This window comes from Carassius gibelio, chromosome A3, assembly GCF_023724105.1.
Source record: "Carassius gibelio isolate Cgi1373 ecotype wild population from Czech Republic chromosome A3, carGib1.2-hapl.c, whole genome shotgun sequence".
NCBI lineage: Eukaryota > Metazoa > Chordata > Actinopteri > Cypriniformes > Cyprinidae > Carassius > Carassius gibelio.
Window position 1 is genome coordinate 4,863,327 of NC_068373.1, and position 18,091 is coordinate 4,881,417.

General features: G+C 42.2%; 1 protein-coding gene across 3 annotated transcripts in view; it reads right to left on the reverse strand.

Moving 5' to 3' along the window:
* LOC127944282 (testis-expressed protein 2) overlaps positions 1–18,091 on the reverse strand; it is a 79,962-nt gene that overhangs the window by 33,940 nt on the left and 27,931 nt on the right. The window contains exon 3 of one of the 3 annotated variants that reach the window (XM_052540182.1): positions 12,102–12,186. The exons of the other annotated variants lie outside the window; for them this stretch is intronic. The gene's annotated coding sequence lies outside the window, so the exon portion shown is untranslated. The remainder of the gene's footprint in view (positions 1–12,101; positions 12,187–18,091) is intronic. 3 annotated transcript variants of the gene reach the window in all.

An 18,091-nucleotide genomic window follows, 5' to 3' on the forward strand; every position in this document is an offset into this window, starting at 1 on the left:
TCGTCGAGAGTCGAGGATAGCTCTCCCCCGGAAGACGTCGTTGTCGTCTTCGATGGCCGGAGGAGGAGGTACGGCATCATCACCAGGTTCTGTGGATGGAGGAGACAAAGGTTCAGTGAAGGGTTTGAGGAGTGAGACATGGAATGAAGGTGAGATACGGTACTGTGCAGGGAGTTGGAGTCTATAGGTCACTTCGTTCAGTTGCCGTTCAATAGTGAATGGTCCGATGTATCGGGGACTCAGCTTACGGCAGGGCAGTCGGAGGCGGATGTCCCTCGTCGAGAGCCAGACTTGTTGTCCAGGTTGGTATTGCGGCGTGGGTCCTCGACGAGCGTCCGCTTGCTCCTTATGCCTCCGCACTGCCCGCTGGAGATGCACGTGAGCCGAGTCCCAGACCCTCTCGCTCTGTCGGAACCAGTGATCTACCGCTGGGACCTGCGAGGGCTCACCTGACCATGGGAAGAGCGGAGGTTGGTATCCAAGGACACATTGGAAGGGGGTGAGCCCGGTGGTAGATTGCTGGAGGGAGTTCTGAGCGTATTCGGCCCAGGGTAGGTACTGGCTCCAACAGTCCTGGTTACGGTGGCAGTAAATCCTCAGGAACCTCCCCAGCTCCTGAATCTTACGCTCCGTCTGGCCGTTGGTCTGAGGATGGTATCCCGAGGAGAGACTGACGGACACCCCTAGAAGACGGAAGAAAGCTGACCAGACTCTAGAGATGAATTGGGGGCCTCTGTCGGAGACGATATCTTCTGGGATGCCAAAGTGACGGAAGACGTTGTGGAATAGTGCCTCTGCCGCTTCGAACGCAGTGGGGAGCCCTTTGAGAGGGATGAGTTTACATGATTTTGAAAGCCTGTCGACCACTACCAGTACACAGGTGTAGCCTTGAGAGAGAGGGAGGTCAGTCATGAAATCAATGCCGATATGGGTCCATGGACGTTCAGGAATGGGCAGAGGCACCAGTTTACCTTCCGGGAGTCTTCTAGGGGTGTCTGCTATGGCGCAGACGGAGCATCCTTTGAGGTAGCGGACCGTATCCAGAGCCATCGATGGCCACCAGTAACGATGTTGTAGGAGCGAGAGGGTCCGCCTCCTGCCTGGGTGTCCAGAGCCCGGAGAGGTGTGAGCTAAGTCCAGGAGGGTAATCCGATGTTGAGGGGGGACGAAGAGTTTCCCTTCTGGACCTCCCGGCGGAGCAGGGTGTTGAAGTAAGGAGCTGAGTAAACTGTAGTCCTTGATGAATCTTCGATAAAAGTTGGCAAAGTCCAGGAAGCGTTGAAGTTCTTTTATGGAGCCGGGTTGAGGCCAGTGTGTGATGGCGTCCACCTTCCCCTGGTCCATCTTCACGCCACATGGGTCGATGATGTAACCTAGGAACTGGACTGAGGGCGTATGGAACTCACATTTTTCGGATTTGAGGTAAAGGTGGTGTTCCCGGAGTTTTCGGAGTACGAGGATGACATGATGGATATGTTCTTGCTTGGATGTGGAGTAGATGAGGATGTCGTCGATGTAGATAATTACGAACTTGTTAAGGTAATCTCTGAAGACTTCATTCATGTAGTTTTGGAAGACGGATGGACTGTTGGATAACCCATACGGCATGACCCGGTATTCATAGTGCCCGGAAGGGGTGATGAAAGCGGTCTTCCATTCGTCCCCCTTCCGGATGCGGATTAGGTTATAGGCGCTCCTCAAGTCCAGTTTCGTGAAGATCCTGGCTCCGCGTAGTTGTTCCAACGCCGCTGGCACCAGGGGAAGAGGATAACTGAATTTGACGGTTTGTGAATTGAGGTGGCGATAATCGATGCACGGCCTCAAGCCTCCGTCCTTCTTGGCCACGAAGAAGAAGCTGGAAGCGGCAGGGGAAGTAGATGGTCGGATGAACTCCTGAGCGAGGGCTTCCTGTATATACTCCTCCATGGCCTTCTGCTCCGGGATGGACAGGGGATAAATTCGTCCTTTAGGAAGGGTTGCTCCAGGCAGGAGGTCAATGGCGCAGTCCCATGGCCTATGAGGTGGTAGCTTCGTTGCCAACCGCTTACTGAACACATCCTGGAATGCCCGATATTCAGGAGGGATGATATGATCCATCTTCGTGTCGGGGCTCTCCACTGATGTGGACTGGACCGGTAGGGAAGACTTCCTTAAGGGAGGACTGACCTTGGGGATTTTAGCTGGAGGAGTGATGCAGGTATGATGGCAGGACATTCCCCATTTCAGGATCTCGCCAGTGGGCCAATGGATGTGAGGTTGGTGGAGGTCAAGCCAGGGGTGTCCCAGGATGATGTCTGCGGTGGATTCCTCCAGCACCATGAACGTGATGTCTTCTTCGTGCAGGAGTCCCACGCGGAGGATGATTGTGGGGGAGAAATAGTGGACACGACCCTTGCCCAGCGTTGATCCTCCGCTGACGTTCCGATGCGGACAGATGGTGAGAGTCCACTTGCATGGGTTCAGGTGCTGGAGGAGCGACAGATGGTATAGCGGGCGGAGGAAGTACAGCGGGAGTGAGCGGATGACAGGCAGTGAGTCTCTGGGCAACTCGAATGGATTTCTGAATGAGATTCTCTAGTCCTAGTGAGTCTTCGTACACAACTATCAAACTTTGTTTCTTGTCATTCAATCCGTGGTGAAATGCTGTAATTAAGGCAGTTTCATTCCAGCCGCTTATGTAAGCGAGAGTACGGAAGCGTATGGCATAATCACTCACAGATTCATCTCTCTGTTGGTGAATGGTAAATAATTGGTCATGGACAGACAATGCAGAAGTTTGATGGCCAAAAACGGATTTTAACTGGGAACAGAAGTTAGTGACGGATCCAAGGGCAGGTGAGTTCGAGTCCCAGAGAGATTCAGCCCATTGGAGGGCCTTACCTGAGAGTAGGTTGATGATGAAGGCTACTCGACTGCGTTCGGAGGTGAATAAATGAGAGTTGGATTCCATATAGAGGGAACACTGTAGCAGGAACCCGCTGCAATCCTCCGCCGTGCCGCTGTATGTCGCTGGTTTGACCATGGGACTCGCAGGGGCAACTGAAGAAGTGACCGGAGTTGTAGCGGTGTTTGAGTTGTTGACAGCCGGTGAAGAAGGGGGAGTTTGTTGCATCAGTGAGGACCGTACAGCGTGAACCAGTTGCGTGAAGGGATCCGCGGTGCGGTCCTCGCCCGTGTCCGAAGATCTCTGCATGCGGTCTGGTCTTCTGTCAGACACAGACGAGGACACAGAGGATTCAGTGATAAGGTAGTTTAATGTGAATCAGAGGTTTCAGACACAGGTGAATCTTGACACGTGGATAGAACGGTGACAACACAACTTCCCTTATGGTGAACGGTGATCCAGATGGTGCTCAGATGAAGACGATGGGGACAGGAAGACTGATGAGGATGAAGAGGGTTCAAGAGTTCAGGTAGGTTTAATAATGGCGTTCAGGCAAGTGAGGAGATCGGTGCAAGACCAGACGATGAGTGATGGTGACTGATGGCTTTATATGTAGTTCTGGTGATGATGCACAGGAGTTCAGAATTCGGGTGATTGGGGACGAGTGGGTGTGGCGTAAGTGTCCGATTCCGGGAGTGTAGAAGGTGTGGCTGTGACAATAAGCACAATTTACATATTTTAGGAAAAATAATTTAGTTAGTGATAAATATAATGCTACAATTGGAAGAATGCTCCTAAAAATAGGCAAAACACATACTTTTTACCCAAAGAAAGTCAGTGCCAGTGTGCCTGAATAAGCAACAGCTGAAAGTATGGCTAACTCTGTGTCTGCAGTTCCAGAATAGAGAAGTTTTGATTTGATATTGACTGTTCTAATGTCTGCTTTTATAATGAGATAACAAATCCATGAATTAGTTTAACATAATTATTTTCAAATTTTCTGTATTTTGAAAATAGATATTGTTCTATATTCCATCATGATGCATAATAATAATGTTAATGTCTTGAGTGAAACAAGAACTGGGGACTGCAAATATATTGCATTGCAAAACTAAAATAAACTCCTGTGACCTGAATGACAATGAATATTTGTTAATTATGATTTGAAGATGGAAAAAAGCAGTAACTATGGATAGAGATGAGTGAGTTCAGTGTCCCAAAGGTTTTGCACTATATAATGAGCTCATTAAGTTTACATGTCTAGAGACCTAATGACCCTCATGAGGCCATGGGTTAAGGGGAATTAACCACAGACTGATCACATTTTTTTTTAAACTTAACAGTTAGTAAAAAGCAGCCTGATTCATGTACTGCTACATGAAAGCGTGAAATGTGTTGATGGAAAAGCCAAACAAATATAGTATGCATCTATAACCCTTTTTCAAAAAATAACCCTTAAACATTACACGTAATCATGAGATTAATGTAACTGTAATGTCCAGCTAAAAGAAAAGCTGGTTTGTTTTACTACCTCATGTTCTGATTATGTAAGTGTATCCAGAAAGAAATGTGATGTAACTACAGCATCCGTGAATCACCGTTTAAACAGTCTTCACCTAGAGAACTAGTTTTACTAGCAGACAAAAATATAAGATAATTCAAAAGATAATTACCTTGAAATTGTTATTGCGATTATTAATTACGATTATCACAATTTACATCGAATGATGTTCACATCATTGTCTGAAGCAACCGCAAGTCATATTTTTTAGATTATAGTAAACAAGCTGAAAACACTGTAATTGAAAATCTTTTATTGCTTTTCAATAGTATTAAGCCTCAAATTTGAGCTATACACTGGATTGGTTTCTTCTTTTAAAATAAATAAATAAATACATACATTATATATATACACAAATGGATGTATTATAATGTTACACTAAACCCTAACCCTAACTACACTTAAAACACTTAACCCTAACCCTAACCCTAACCCTTAAGATAACCTGTAGAAAGAAAAAACTTATTAGGCACGCAGAATAACATAATTGGTCTTGAATGATAAATCGCCACTTTGAACAATTACATAATTTTGGCATCTGTAACCGCGATCATTAAAAATTTTATTAATTGTGCAGCCCTTCTTTCCACTTCTAAACACTTTTATTTAGATGTTTTAAAATACACACATACTGAAGAATTAATATAAGCAAAAATAGGAGCTTCACATTTATTAATAATTTTTTGTAAAATGCTTTTCACCATGCAAATTCAGCATTTTCGCTTATATATCAGAATGTTTTCCCCCATATACTTCAAAGTAATGCTCCACACAGGGCTGGACTGGGACAAAACATCGGCCCTGGCATTTTTTGTTCCGGGCGTCACACCACCACTTCGATATACAGGTGCTTCTCAATAAATTAGAATGTTGTGGAAGTGTATTTATTTATTTCAGTAATTCAACTCAAATTGAGAAACTTACATATTAAATAAATTCAGAGCACACAGAATGAAGTAGTTTATATATATAATAATACAATATTACGTTTTTTTTTTTTTTATCAAAGGCAAAGGCCCCTAGATTATGCTTATTTTACCAAAATAAAATCTTATCATGCCTTTCACGGTTCATGAATTCACTCTCTCTCTCTCGTCTAGTGTGCTGTTGTGTGGGTGTGTCTGTGGGCGTGGTCATTGATCAGCGATGGTCAGCAGCGCCAGCTGGATTCAATTGTTTGTTCCCTTTATAAGTTCAGTAACCTGTGTTTATGTTGTCAGATCGTTGTCCTTCCCGGTGTGTTCCTGTACCTTTTGAAGTCCATCGAAGTCCCTGCGTCACCGTTCCACCCTGCCTTGTGTCCGCCGCCTGTGCTTCTGTGTTACTTAGTCAATTCTGATCTTTGTGCTGAATTAATAAACAGTGTTTTGGATTTACATCCTGTTTCTGTCTTACGTAAAAATGCCTTGATTTTTAATTATTTAATTAGGACAGAAAGGTCAGACTTTGCTTAAGACAAAAGTCACTTAACATAAATAATGTTCACTACAAAGCATAAAGTCATGGTGCAATGGAAAAAGAATTATGTCAATGTTTAAATCCATTCAATTTTAATATTTGGCCATGCGCAGAAACATTTATTTTTAAATTGAGATGTACTTACAATACAATGGCATATTTAGACAGAGGTAGATGTATCCCCTGTGTTGACAAAGATTTATAAATGATTTACGTTACAAATCTAGTGAGATAATGCACACAGTTTTTCCAGATTACCAGATATTTGACCATTTCGCTTTACAGCTTTTTGTTGCGCTTCTCCATTCATCAGAGCTGTGACTCTGCAACTGAATACCATTATGCACGTCTCGTGTTTATAAGAGCAAAACATTCTGACTACTAATGTTAGTTTGGTTGAGAGTGAAAGTTGCACCTCTCAAACCATTGGTAGGCGAAGGCATGGACTCAAAAGTAAAATCAATCCATTTTTTTTTTTAAATTATTATGTAGGATTGAACGCTGCACGCCGGAAAACTTTAAGCCCTGCATATTGAATGTAACCCCAAACCATAATTTTTCCTCCACTGAACATGACTGTTTCCTGTGTGAATCTTGGGTCCATGCGGGTTCTAATAGATGTTCTGCAGTATATGATTGGGATGCAGTTCAATAGATGATTCATCAGAAAAATCAACCTTCTGCCACTTTTCCACAGTCCATCCTTCCTACAAGCTGTGTGCCTTGGCAAATGCAACACGATTTTAGTTGTCTTCTGTTTAATGTTGATTTCTGAGCACTAATTTGGCCATTGAGACCACTGCGTGAGAGAATTCGACAAACTGTTCTTGTAGATACAGGGGTTTCTGTTGACCAGTTCTTATGTAGCTCTGCTGCAGTTGAAAATGGGCTGGCCCTTGACTGTCGAACCAACAAACGGTCCTCTCGAACAGTTGTCTTACGGGGTCTGCTTGATCTGGGCCTCTCATAAACTTCACCAGTTTCTTCAAAAGTTTTTCTTATCCTCTCCACTTGACGTTAAGATATATTAAAGATGTCTACCATCTCAGCAGGAGACTTGGTCTTCAGGCTCTTGATGATCAGCACTTTGGTCTGTGGTTGAATCCTTGGCATGCTGTCAGAGGTCAGGATGCGTTTCAAATGAATGAGTGTGCTGGGGTTCTTCTTCTACACACCTGGGAATGTGTTAATTACAGTATTTGTCACACGTGACACTCTAATCTGTGATTGGATGAATCTTTTAAGATGTGACAAGACTTTTGTCTAAGCAAAGTCTGACCATTCTGTACTAATTTAATAATTAAAAAATAAAGGCATGATAAGGTTTTATTTTGGTAAATTAAGCATAATCTACAGGCCTTTGCCTTTCATATAAGCCACTTCTGATTCTAAATGATCAACTAGAAGTCAAGTTATTATTTTTTGTTCCTACAACTTGGATAGGCGACAAGATTTTTGTCAGGGAGTGTATATATATATATTCAGTTCAGACCAAAAGTTTGGACACACCTTCTCATTCAAAGAGTTTTCTTTATTTTCATGACTATGAAAATTGTAGAGTCACACTGAAGGCATCAAGGGCTATTTGATCAAGAAGGAGAGTGATGGGGTCCTGCGCCAGATGACCTGGCCTCCACAGTCACCGGACCTGAACCCAATCCAGATGGTTTAGGGGTGAGCTGGACCGCAGACAGAAGGAAAAAGGGCCAACAAGTGCTAAGCATCTCTCGGGGAACTCCTTCAAGACTGTTGGAAGACCATTTCAGGTGACTACCTCTTGAAGCTCATCAAGAGAATGCCAAGAGTGTGCAAAGCAGTAATCAAAGCTAAAGGTGGCTACTTTGAAGAACCTACAATATGACATATTTTCAGTTGTTTCACACTTTTTTGTTATGTATATAATTTCACATATAATTCCACGTGTTAATTCATAGTTTTGATGCCTTCAGTGTGAATCTACAATTTTCATAGTCATGAATGCATAGAGATTTTGACTGAATTTAGGACTGATAGTGGTGCTTTGTTGATCATTCAGTGTTTCTGTAAAAAAAGTGAAAGACTAACAATAATACTGATAAGATGATAATAATAAAAATAATTCTAATTCTAATTCTACTAATAAGAACAGTAATGGATTCATGAATATTAATCAGGTTGTCTGCGTTCGGTCAAACTGATTCGATCAGTAGGTTGAGCACCAGCCAATGAAATTGCCGTTTGGGCATTAGTTCCCCCCACTACTAAGGAACTCCATTATTTTTTCCAGGAAAACAAGGAAAATACAACAAACAGAAAAATACAACAAGGAATATCATTTAGCACACACATGTAGCGCGTCAATTCTGCATTTATGTAAGACTCACTCGCTCTCTATCTCTCACACACTTTGTGCTTGTTAGAGAAAGTGACGGCGAGTTGTGCGGCTTCACACTAGAGCTCACGGTACATCAAACACAGGTGCACTGCACGTCCATTGAGAACCGCTTTGCTCTTTATCAACCAAAGCTGGTGGCGGGGGTGCTGCACTTGCCATCTTTCTATTCACTTTTGCTGTTTAACCAGCGCGAATGAGACAAGACAGGCACTGCAGTCACGTGTGGTGTTTGTCAACATGCCTTTGGAGAGAAGTGAACGTGACAGCTCGGCTAGTATCTGTGTATCAAAAGTTAGAGAAATTAGTATTGTTACCGTTCAGATATTTTAGTATCGATATTTATCGAGATATCTATATTTTTGACAACTCTAGATGACAATGCATCCCAAATCACCACAGAGTGTGGAAACTTAACATTGGACTTCAAGCAACTTGGGCTATGAGCTTCTCCACCCTTCCTCTAGACTCTAGGACCTTGGTTTGCAAATTAAATACAAAACTTGCTCTCATTTGAAAAGAGGACTTTGGACCAATGGCAACAGTCCAGTTCTTTTTCTCCTTAGCCCAGGTAAGATGCCTCTGACGTTGTCTGTGGTTCAGCAAATTCCTTGACAAATCTGTGTGTGGTGGCTCTTGATGCTTTGACCACAGCCTCAGTCCATTCCTTGTGAAGTTCACTCAAATTCTTGAATCAATTTTGCTTGACAATCCTCATTAGGCTGTGGTTCTCTCGGATGGCTGTACATCTTTTTCTTCCACACAACTCTCTGTTAACATGCTTGGATACAGCACTCTGTGAACAGCCAGCTTCTTTGGGACTGAAAGTTTGTGGCTTACCCTCCTTGTGAAGGTTATCAATTGTCTTCTGGATAACTGTCAGATCAGCTTCCCTATGAGTGTGTAACCAAACTGAGAGACTATTGACCTTGCAAAAGCTTTTGCCTATGTGTACTACAACAGACTTATCCACAAACTCAGCAGCATTGTTGTCACTGATCACTTACTGTGTTTTGGTTCTCAAATTATCTCTCTCACCGGGTTCAACGTGTAAGATTTGAAAACCTTTTCTCCCATTCTCTCCCGGTCACCAGGGGTATCCCCCAAGGCTCCATCCTAATCCTAAACTTTTCTCAATTTATATTAATAACATTCCCCAGGCAGTTGGTAAGTCACTTACATGCTTATGATACAATTCTTTATGCCACAGGTTCCTCCCCCGATGCTGCTCAAGCTACCCTGCAAGATAGCTTTTACCAACTACAGTAGTCTTTTACACAACTCAAACTCACTCTCAATACCTCCAAAACAAAAATCATGTTGTTTAAACGTAAGGGTATTATGCCTCCTCCTGCCCTTAACATCATCACCTGCAAGGGGGCTATTCTATATAAAGTTACTGCATATAACTACTTGGGCATCTGGTTGGAAACTTCACTTTCTTACTCTATCCACATATCAAAGCTGCAATCCAAGGTCAAAGCCAAGCTTGGTTTCCTTTACAGAAACTGCTCTTCCTTCACCACTTGGTGACCATGCTACCCATATTAGACTATGGAGACACTATATACAGGGTTGCTTGCAAGTCCACTTGGCTCTTTACCATTCCGCTATCAGGTTTGCCACAAATGCTCCTTTCAATACACACCACTGTACTCTATATTCATCTGTTAACTGGCCCTCCCTTCACAATCGCTGTAAAATTCACTGGTTCACCTTCATTTACAAGACCCTTCTCTGCCTCTCACCTCCTTGCTTAGGTCACTTGCTGCAGCCAAAGCACATCACATATAAGACCCGTTCCTCACTTCATCTTCAGTTTAGCATTCCCAAAACCATCTCTGTGTTTGGTCTTGCATCTTTTCAATCTGCTGCCACTCGCGACTGGAATGCTCTGCAAAATATTCTCAAACTGGATAAATTAATTTAAATTTCATCCTTCAAAACTATTATATCATACTTGTTCACGGACATATGCAGTTACTTCTCTACATTATTTTTTAAATGTATTTTTTCACAGCAAATAGATTCACCATATATCACTTTCCTATGTACCTGTACACTTAGCTGGTTATAAGTGTCTGTTGTCCACTGTTGTGTTTTAAATTGTATATATGTAATTGCTAACCTGTATCCATTTCTAATGTTCTATATTTATTTTAGCCTTACTTCCCTCTCCCTAAGTGGTTATTCCACTTGTCAGGCCGCCATTGTAAATAAGAACCTGTTCTTAATGACTTGCCTATAAAAATAAAGGTGTAATAATAATAATACATTTTGAATGCTCAGGAAACCTTTGCAGGTGTTTGGAGTTGATTAGCTGATTGGCATGTTACCGTATTCTAATTTGTTGAGATTGTTTTTTTTTTTTTTTTTTTTAAATATGAGCCAAAATAATCATAATTAAAAGAACCAAAGACTGTGTGCAATTAATTTATTTAATACACAATCATAATTTGAGTTGAATTACTGAAATGATTGAACTTTTCCATGACATTCTAATTTATTGAGATGCACCTGTATATACAGTGTTGGGGAAAGTTACTTTTAAAAGTAATGCATTACAATAACAAAATATGTAACAAAACATACATTTACTTAGTTACTTTTTATGGAAAGTAATGTGTTATATTACTTTTGCGTTACGTTTTACATATGAGCAGGGCTTGATTGTTTTTAATATAAGAAGTTCTATTTATTGCAAGTATAAAAGCCCTTTCACACCAAAAAGTGTAATGAATACACCTCAGGCTGAAAGAAAAGTAAATTCAGGTATTGTTGAATTCTCTGTTAATAATGCAAATATGCGATTTTCTGATCAATTCCCGGCTGGGCCAATTTCTATAGGGAACTATGAAGCAAATAAAATAAATGTTGACTTTGGTAATCCTAATATTCAAGGGCTGCATGTGGAAGAAAGCTGAAAAAACAAAAAGCAAGTGTAAGTGGAGAAGCATTGCCGAACAAGGAAGAAAACTGGAATACCAGCACAATATGATTTTCAAATTGAGAACTGTAATAAAGTTGATGCAGACACAGGAATTTTTGAATAAAAGAATAATGAAGCTAATAAAAGAGATGGCTGACTATAACATGATTAATCTGGAGCTGCAAGCGTTAATATATGACCCAGAATCATTAAAATTTAAAGCTCTAGTCAAAAGAAGATAAGAGTTTCAAATGTATGTTTTTGATTACACATATTGTACCCCATGTCTATAGGTGTTAACCTTTGTGATTTGAGTTGCTATGTGATTTGCTTATGCAGTGAGCTTGCGAGATGAAACCTCTACCTACAGTAGCTGTGCTATTTTTATTACACTAGCATGCAGGTGTGACCTGTGTGGTCAACACAGGGCATACTTGCAGCTATGCTTGAAAGATGTTATAGATGGTTTTTATATGACCAGTTATGTGTGGCTAACCACCCCTACAATTTTTCCACTCTGAACTTTTGTCCCTCTGTATGGACTGTGATAAAGGTCATATATGATGTGTGTGTATGAATCCATGTGATTACCAAATAAAGAGTGATGCAGGGGGGTTTAATGTAAATTATATGCAAGAGCTATAAAAGGCTCAAAAATGTTGAGTTCGAGGGCATACTCTGTGGTGAAGACCTACTTACTGTTACTTTCATATTTTTTTATTGCTTATGAGTTATTGTCTTTTAATAAAGCCATTACAAATGGTGATGCGTTAAACCTTTATTACACAGAAGAGTCTGAGTAATTTATTTATGAGTAACATATTCTTCTGGAATAGAATAGTCCTACTAACCTTCAAAATACAACAGAATACAAAGATTTTAAACCAATAGCCCTTACCTCAGTAATTGTGAAATGTCTTGAAAGATTGTTACTTCAGCACTTAGTCAGGATGGTTAAAGATAGACTTGATTCTTGAGTACACCTGCAAAGCGTTAGCACTCGTTAGCTTGTCATTAGCGTTTTCTTTTCTCCTCTCCTCTCCTCTCTCACGCTGCAGTTTTCCACAAGTTCATCAAACAACCGCAGTAAGAATATTTCATCAAGCACGGTGAGTAATGGCTTCTCCTACAATTGTTATTTGCACCTCTTGCCACATGTACAGTTTATCTATCTCTGTCGCTGATGAGGGATTCACATGTGATAAATGCAGGGAAATAGTTAGGCTGACAGAGAAGATTTCAGAATTAGAGACACGCATCCAAACTTTAATTGAGGACAGTAAGAATGCTAGGGCTCTAGATACGGCTTTGGATGCGTCTAGCTCAGGGATTCCTGTACATTGTCCGGTTCCAGCAGAGCCCCTGCAGCAGGGCAACTGGGTGACGGTGAGGCAGCGTAGTCGTGGGTCAAAACACCGCTCTTCTGTTCTGATCCAAACATTAAACAGGTTCTCCCCACTCAGTGATACACCCACTGAGAAACCTGATGAAAGTGCTCTAGTTATTGGCGATTCTATTGTACGGAACGTGAATATAGAGACACCAGCCACCATAGTCAAATGTTTACCGGGAGCCAGAGCGCCTGACATCTTGGCAAATTTTAAAATGCTGGCTAATGCTAAACGTAAATACAGTAAGATTGTTATTCATGCCGGCGCTAATGATGTTCGACTTCGCCAGTCGGAGATCACTAAAAATAACTTTAAAGAGGTGTGTGAACTTGCAAGCACGATGTCAGACACTGTAATATGCTCTGGTCCCCTCCCTGCTTACCGTGGTGATGAGATGCATAGCAGATTGTCATCACTCAATGGCTGGATGTCTAAGTGGTGCCCACAGAATAACATAGGTTATATAGACAATTGGACGAGCTTTTGGGGCAGACCTGACCTGTTTAAAAGAGATGGTCTTCATCCCTCCTGGGGTGGCGCCACTCTTCTGTCTAAAAATATGGCACATAGTCTTAGTGTTTATACTTGACTAACTGGGGCCCAGGTCAGGAAGCAGACAGACTGGGTAAACCGACCGTCTGCTAGCTGCCTCCCGTCACAGAGGTCAGTTAATTCTCAGCACATAGAGACTCTTTCACCTAGATATTACACTATAGAGACTGTGTCTGTTCCCCAAACTAGAAAATACAAAAAACGTCCAAACCAAGTTAAGGCTAACAATTTAATTGAGGTTCAACAAATAAAAAACAAATGCAATATGGATAAACAAATGATAAAGATTGGCTTATTGAATATCAGATCCATTTCTACGAAAACACTTTTTGTAAATAATATGATAACTGATCATAATATAGATGTGCTCTGCTTGACAGGAACCTGGCTAAAACCTGATGATTACATTATTTTAAATGAGTCCACCCCCCAAGATTATTGTTATAAACACGAGCCGCATCTAAAAGGCAAAGGGGGAGGAGTTGCTTCAATTTATAATAACGTTTTCAGGATTTCTCAGAGGGCAGGCTTCAAGTATAACTCGTTTGAAGAAATGGTGCTTCATATAACATTATCCAGAGAAACCAATGTTAATGATAAATCCCCTGTTATGTTTGTACTGGCTACTGTATACAGGCCACCAGGGCACCATATAGACTTTATTAAAGAGTTTGGTGATTTTACATCCGAGTTAGTTCTGGCTGCAGATAAAGTCTTAATAGTTGGTGATTTTAATATCCATGTCGATAATGAAAAAGATGCATTGGGATCAGCATTTATAGACATTCTGAACTCTATTGGTGTTAGACAACACGTTTCAGGACCTACTCATTGTCGAAATCATACTCTAGATTTAATACTGTCACATGGAATTGATGTTGATAGTGTTTAAATTATTCAGCCAAGTGATGATATCTCAGATCATTATTTAGTTCTGTGTAAACTTCATATAGCCAAAATTGTAAATTCTACTTCTTGTTACAAGTATCAAATAACCATCACTTCTACCACAAAAGACTGCTTTTTAAGTTATCTTCCTGATGTATCCGAATTCCTTAGCATATCCAAATCCTCAGAACAACTTGATGATGTAACAGAAACTATGGACTCTCTCTTTTCTAGCACTTTAAATACAGTTGCTCCTTTACGCTTAAGGAAGGTTAAGGAAAACAGTTTGACACCATGGTATAATGAGCATACTCGCACCCTAAAGAGAGCAGCCCGAAAAATGGAGCGCAGCTGGAGGAAAACAAAACTAGAGGTATTTCGTATTGCTTGGCGGGAAAGTAGCATATCCTACAGAAAAGCATTAAAAACTGCTAGATCTGATTACTTTTCTTCTCTTTTAGAAGAAAACAAACATAACCCCAGGTATTTATTACAGTGGCTAAATTAACGAAAAATAAAGCTTCAACAAGTGTTGACATTTCCCAACACCACAGCAGTAATGACTTTATGAACTACTTTACTTCTAAAATCGATACTATTAGAGATAAAATTGCAACCATTCAGCCGTCAGCTACAGTATCAAAGTCAGTGCACTATAGACCCCCTGAGGAACAGTTCCACTCATTCTCTACTATAGGAGAGGAAGAATTGTATAAACTTGTTAAATCATCTAAACTTACAACATGTATGTTAGACCCTATACCATCTAAGCTCTTAAAAGAGGTGCTTCCAGAAGTCATAGGTCCTCTTCTGACTATTATTAATTCCTCATTGTCATTAGGATATGTCCCCAAAACCTTCAAACTGGTTGTTATTAAGCCTCTCATAAAAAAGCCACAACTTGACCCCAGAGAACTAGTTAATTATAGACCAATCTCGAATCTCCCTTTTCTGTCCAAGATACTAGAAAAGGTGGTATCCTCACAATTATATTCCTTCTTAGAGAAAAATGGTATATGTGAGGATTTCCAGTCAGGATTTAGACCGTATCATAGTACTGAGACTGCTCTCCTTAGAGTTACAAATGATCTGCTCTTATCATCTGATCGTGGGTGTATCTCTCTATTAGTTTTATTGGATCTTAGTGCTGCGTTTGACACAATTGACCACAACATTCTTTTGCATAGACTTGAACACTGTGGAATCAATCAGTGGAAGTGCATTAGCATGGTTTAAATCGTACTTATATGACCGCCATCAGTTCGTAGCAGTGAATGAAGATGTATCATATCGATCACAAGTGCAGTATGGAGTACCTCAAGGCTCAGTTCTAGGGCCGCTACTCTTCACGCTTTATATGTTACCCTTGGGAGATATCATCAGGAAACATGGTGTTAGCTTTCACTGTTATGCTGATGATACGCAGCTCTATATTTCCTCGCAGCCCGGTGAAACACACAAATTTGAAAAACTAATGGAATGCATAGTCGATATAAAAAATTGGATGACGAGTAATTTCTTACTGCTAAATTCAGAAAAAACAGAGGTGTTAATCATAGGGCCTAAAAACTCTACTTGTAATAACCTAGAACACTGTCTAAGACTTGATGGTTGCTCTGTCAATTCTTCGTCATCAGTTAGGAACCTAGGTGTGCTACTTGATCGCAATCTTTCCTTAGAAAGCCACGTTTCTAGCATTTTTAAAACTGCATTTTTAGTAAACAAACTACAGCTAGTCCAAAATGCAGCAGCAAGAGTTCTTACTAGAACCAGGAAGTATGACCATATTAGCCCGGTCCTGTCCACACTGCACTGGCTCCCTATCAAACATCGTATAGATTTTAAAATATTGCTTATTACTTATAAAGCCCTGAATGGTTTAGCACCTCAGTATTTGAATGAGCTCCTTTTACATTATACTCCTCTATGTCCGCTACGTTCTCAAAACTCAGGCAATTTGATAATACCTAGAATATCAAAATCAACTGCGGGCGGCAGATCCTTTTCCTATTTGGCGCCTAAACTCTGGAATAACCTACCTAACATTGTTCGGGAGGCAGACACACTCTTGCAGTTTAAATCCCATCCCATCTCTTTAACCTGGCATACACATAACATACTAATATGCTTTTAATATCCAAATCCGTTAAAGGATTTTTAGGCTGCATTAATTAGGTAAACTGGAACCGGAACACTTCACATAACACCGTACTTTCTACATCATTAGAAGAATGGCATCTACGCTAATATTTGTCTGTTTCTCTCTTGTTCCGAGGTCACCGTGGCCACCAGATCCAGTCTGTGTCCAGATCAGAGGGTCACTGCAGTCACCCGGATCCAGTACTTATCCAGACCAGATGGTGGATCAGCACCTAGAAAGGACCTCTACTGCCCTGAAAGACAGTGGAGACCAGGACAACTAGAGCCCCAGATACAGATCCCCTGTAAAGACCTTGTCTCAGAGGAGCACCAGGACAAGACCACAGGAAACAGATGATTCTTCTGCACAATCTGACTTTGCTGCAGCCTGGAATTGAACTACTGGTTTCGTCTGGTCAGAGGAGAACTGGCCCCCAACTGAACCTGGTTTCTCCCAAGGTTTTTTTCTCCATTCTGTCACCGATGGAGTTTCGGTTCCTTGCCGCTGTCGCCTCTGGCTTGCTTAGTTGGGTCACTTCATCTACAGTGATATCATTGACTTGATTGCAAATAAAAACAGACACTATTTCAACTGAACAGAGATGTGTCACGGTAGGAAATCCAGTGTTTCCTCCGTGTCATGTTTTGTGATTGTTTTTGTACTTACGTTGTCTCCATGTGCTTGTTTAGTTGATTGTCATCACCTGGGTGTTGATTGTCTCGCTCCAGCTGATCTTCATCACACCTCAGCTACTTATACTCACCTCGCTCTCTCTCTGTTGTCAGATCCTCTCTCATGTCTTCGTGTCCTAGTTGGATTACCGTCTTCCGTGTTCGTGTGCTGGAGTGGATTAAGTGTTGTCGTCCTCGTGTCAGTGTTCCGGTCTGTTCCTGGTTTCAACCATTGACCACCTTCACCTGCACCGCCGACTTCACCACCCAGCTCTTCTCACGCCACCGTAGACCTTCCTTGCCATTGCCAACATCCTGGACTCTCTTTCTCAATAAACTACATCTGATCGCCTGCAATTGCTTCCTCCTCTTTTATCTGTCGTTACAGAAGGATCTGACCATCATGGAAGCAGCAGGCGACCGCTCCCCATCTCATCTGGAAGAATTTCTGCAACGAGCTGTGGGTCGTATGGATCGCCAAGACAAGGCGATAGATGAGATGGGTCGAGCCTTCCAAGCAATGGTGACGAAGGTGTCCGAGCTCGCTCTCCAGACGCAACACCAACAACAACCGTCACCCGCTGCGCCTCTCACGCCACCCACACCGCCGATCGTCTCCGGGGGGATTTCCCAGCCCGAACCACGCCTCCCCATCCCGGAGAGATATGCGGGTGAGCCAGAGTTCTGTCGATCATTTCTGTCTCATTGTTCTCTGCACTTCGCCCTGCAGCCCCGCACGTTCTACACCGAGGAAATGAAGGTGGCATTCGTCTTATCACTACTTACGGGAAGGGCTGCCCTCTGGGGGACGGCGGTGTGGGAAAACCAAGACAGCTGCTGTGCCTCGTTCCACGCCCTTTCGGAAGAGATGAGACGGGTCTTCGACCGCTCCGTCGCCGGGAGGGAAGCGGCTCATCTTCTCACGGACCTACGTCAGGGGGAAAGGTCCGTTTCCGATTACTCGATTGAGTTCCGCACCCTGGCGGCGGAGTGTAAGTGGAACGAAGAGGCGCAGTGGGATCACTTCCTGCATGGGTTGGCTGACCGCATCCAACAGGAGATCCGCGCCGTCGAGCTCCCCACTTCTCTCAATAGTCTGATTGACCTCACCATCAGAGTTGACAATCGACTCGATCAAGCCGCCAGACGGAGGGGGAGAACAGTTCTCGCGAACAGACCGGAGGCTCAGTATCAGCGCTCAGATGTTGCGGTCAGCCCACCGGGAGATCTTGAACCCATGCAGGTG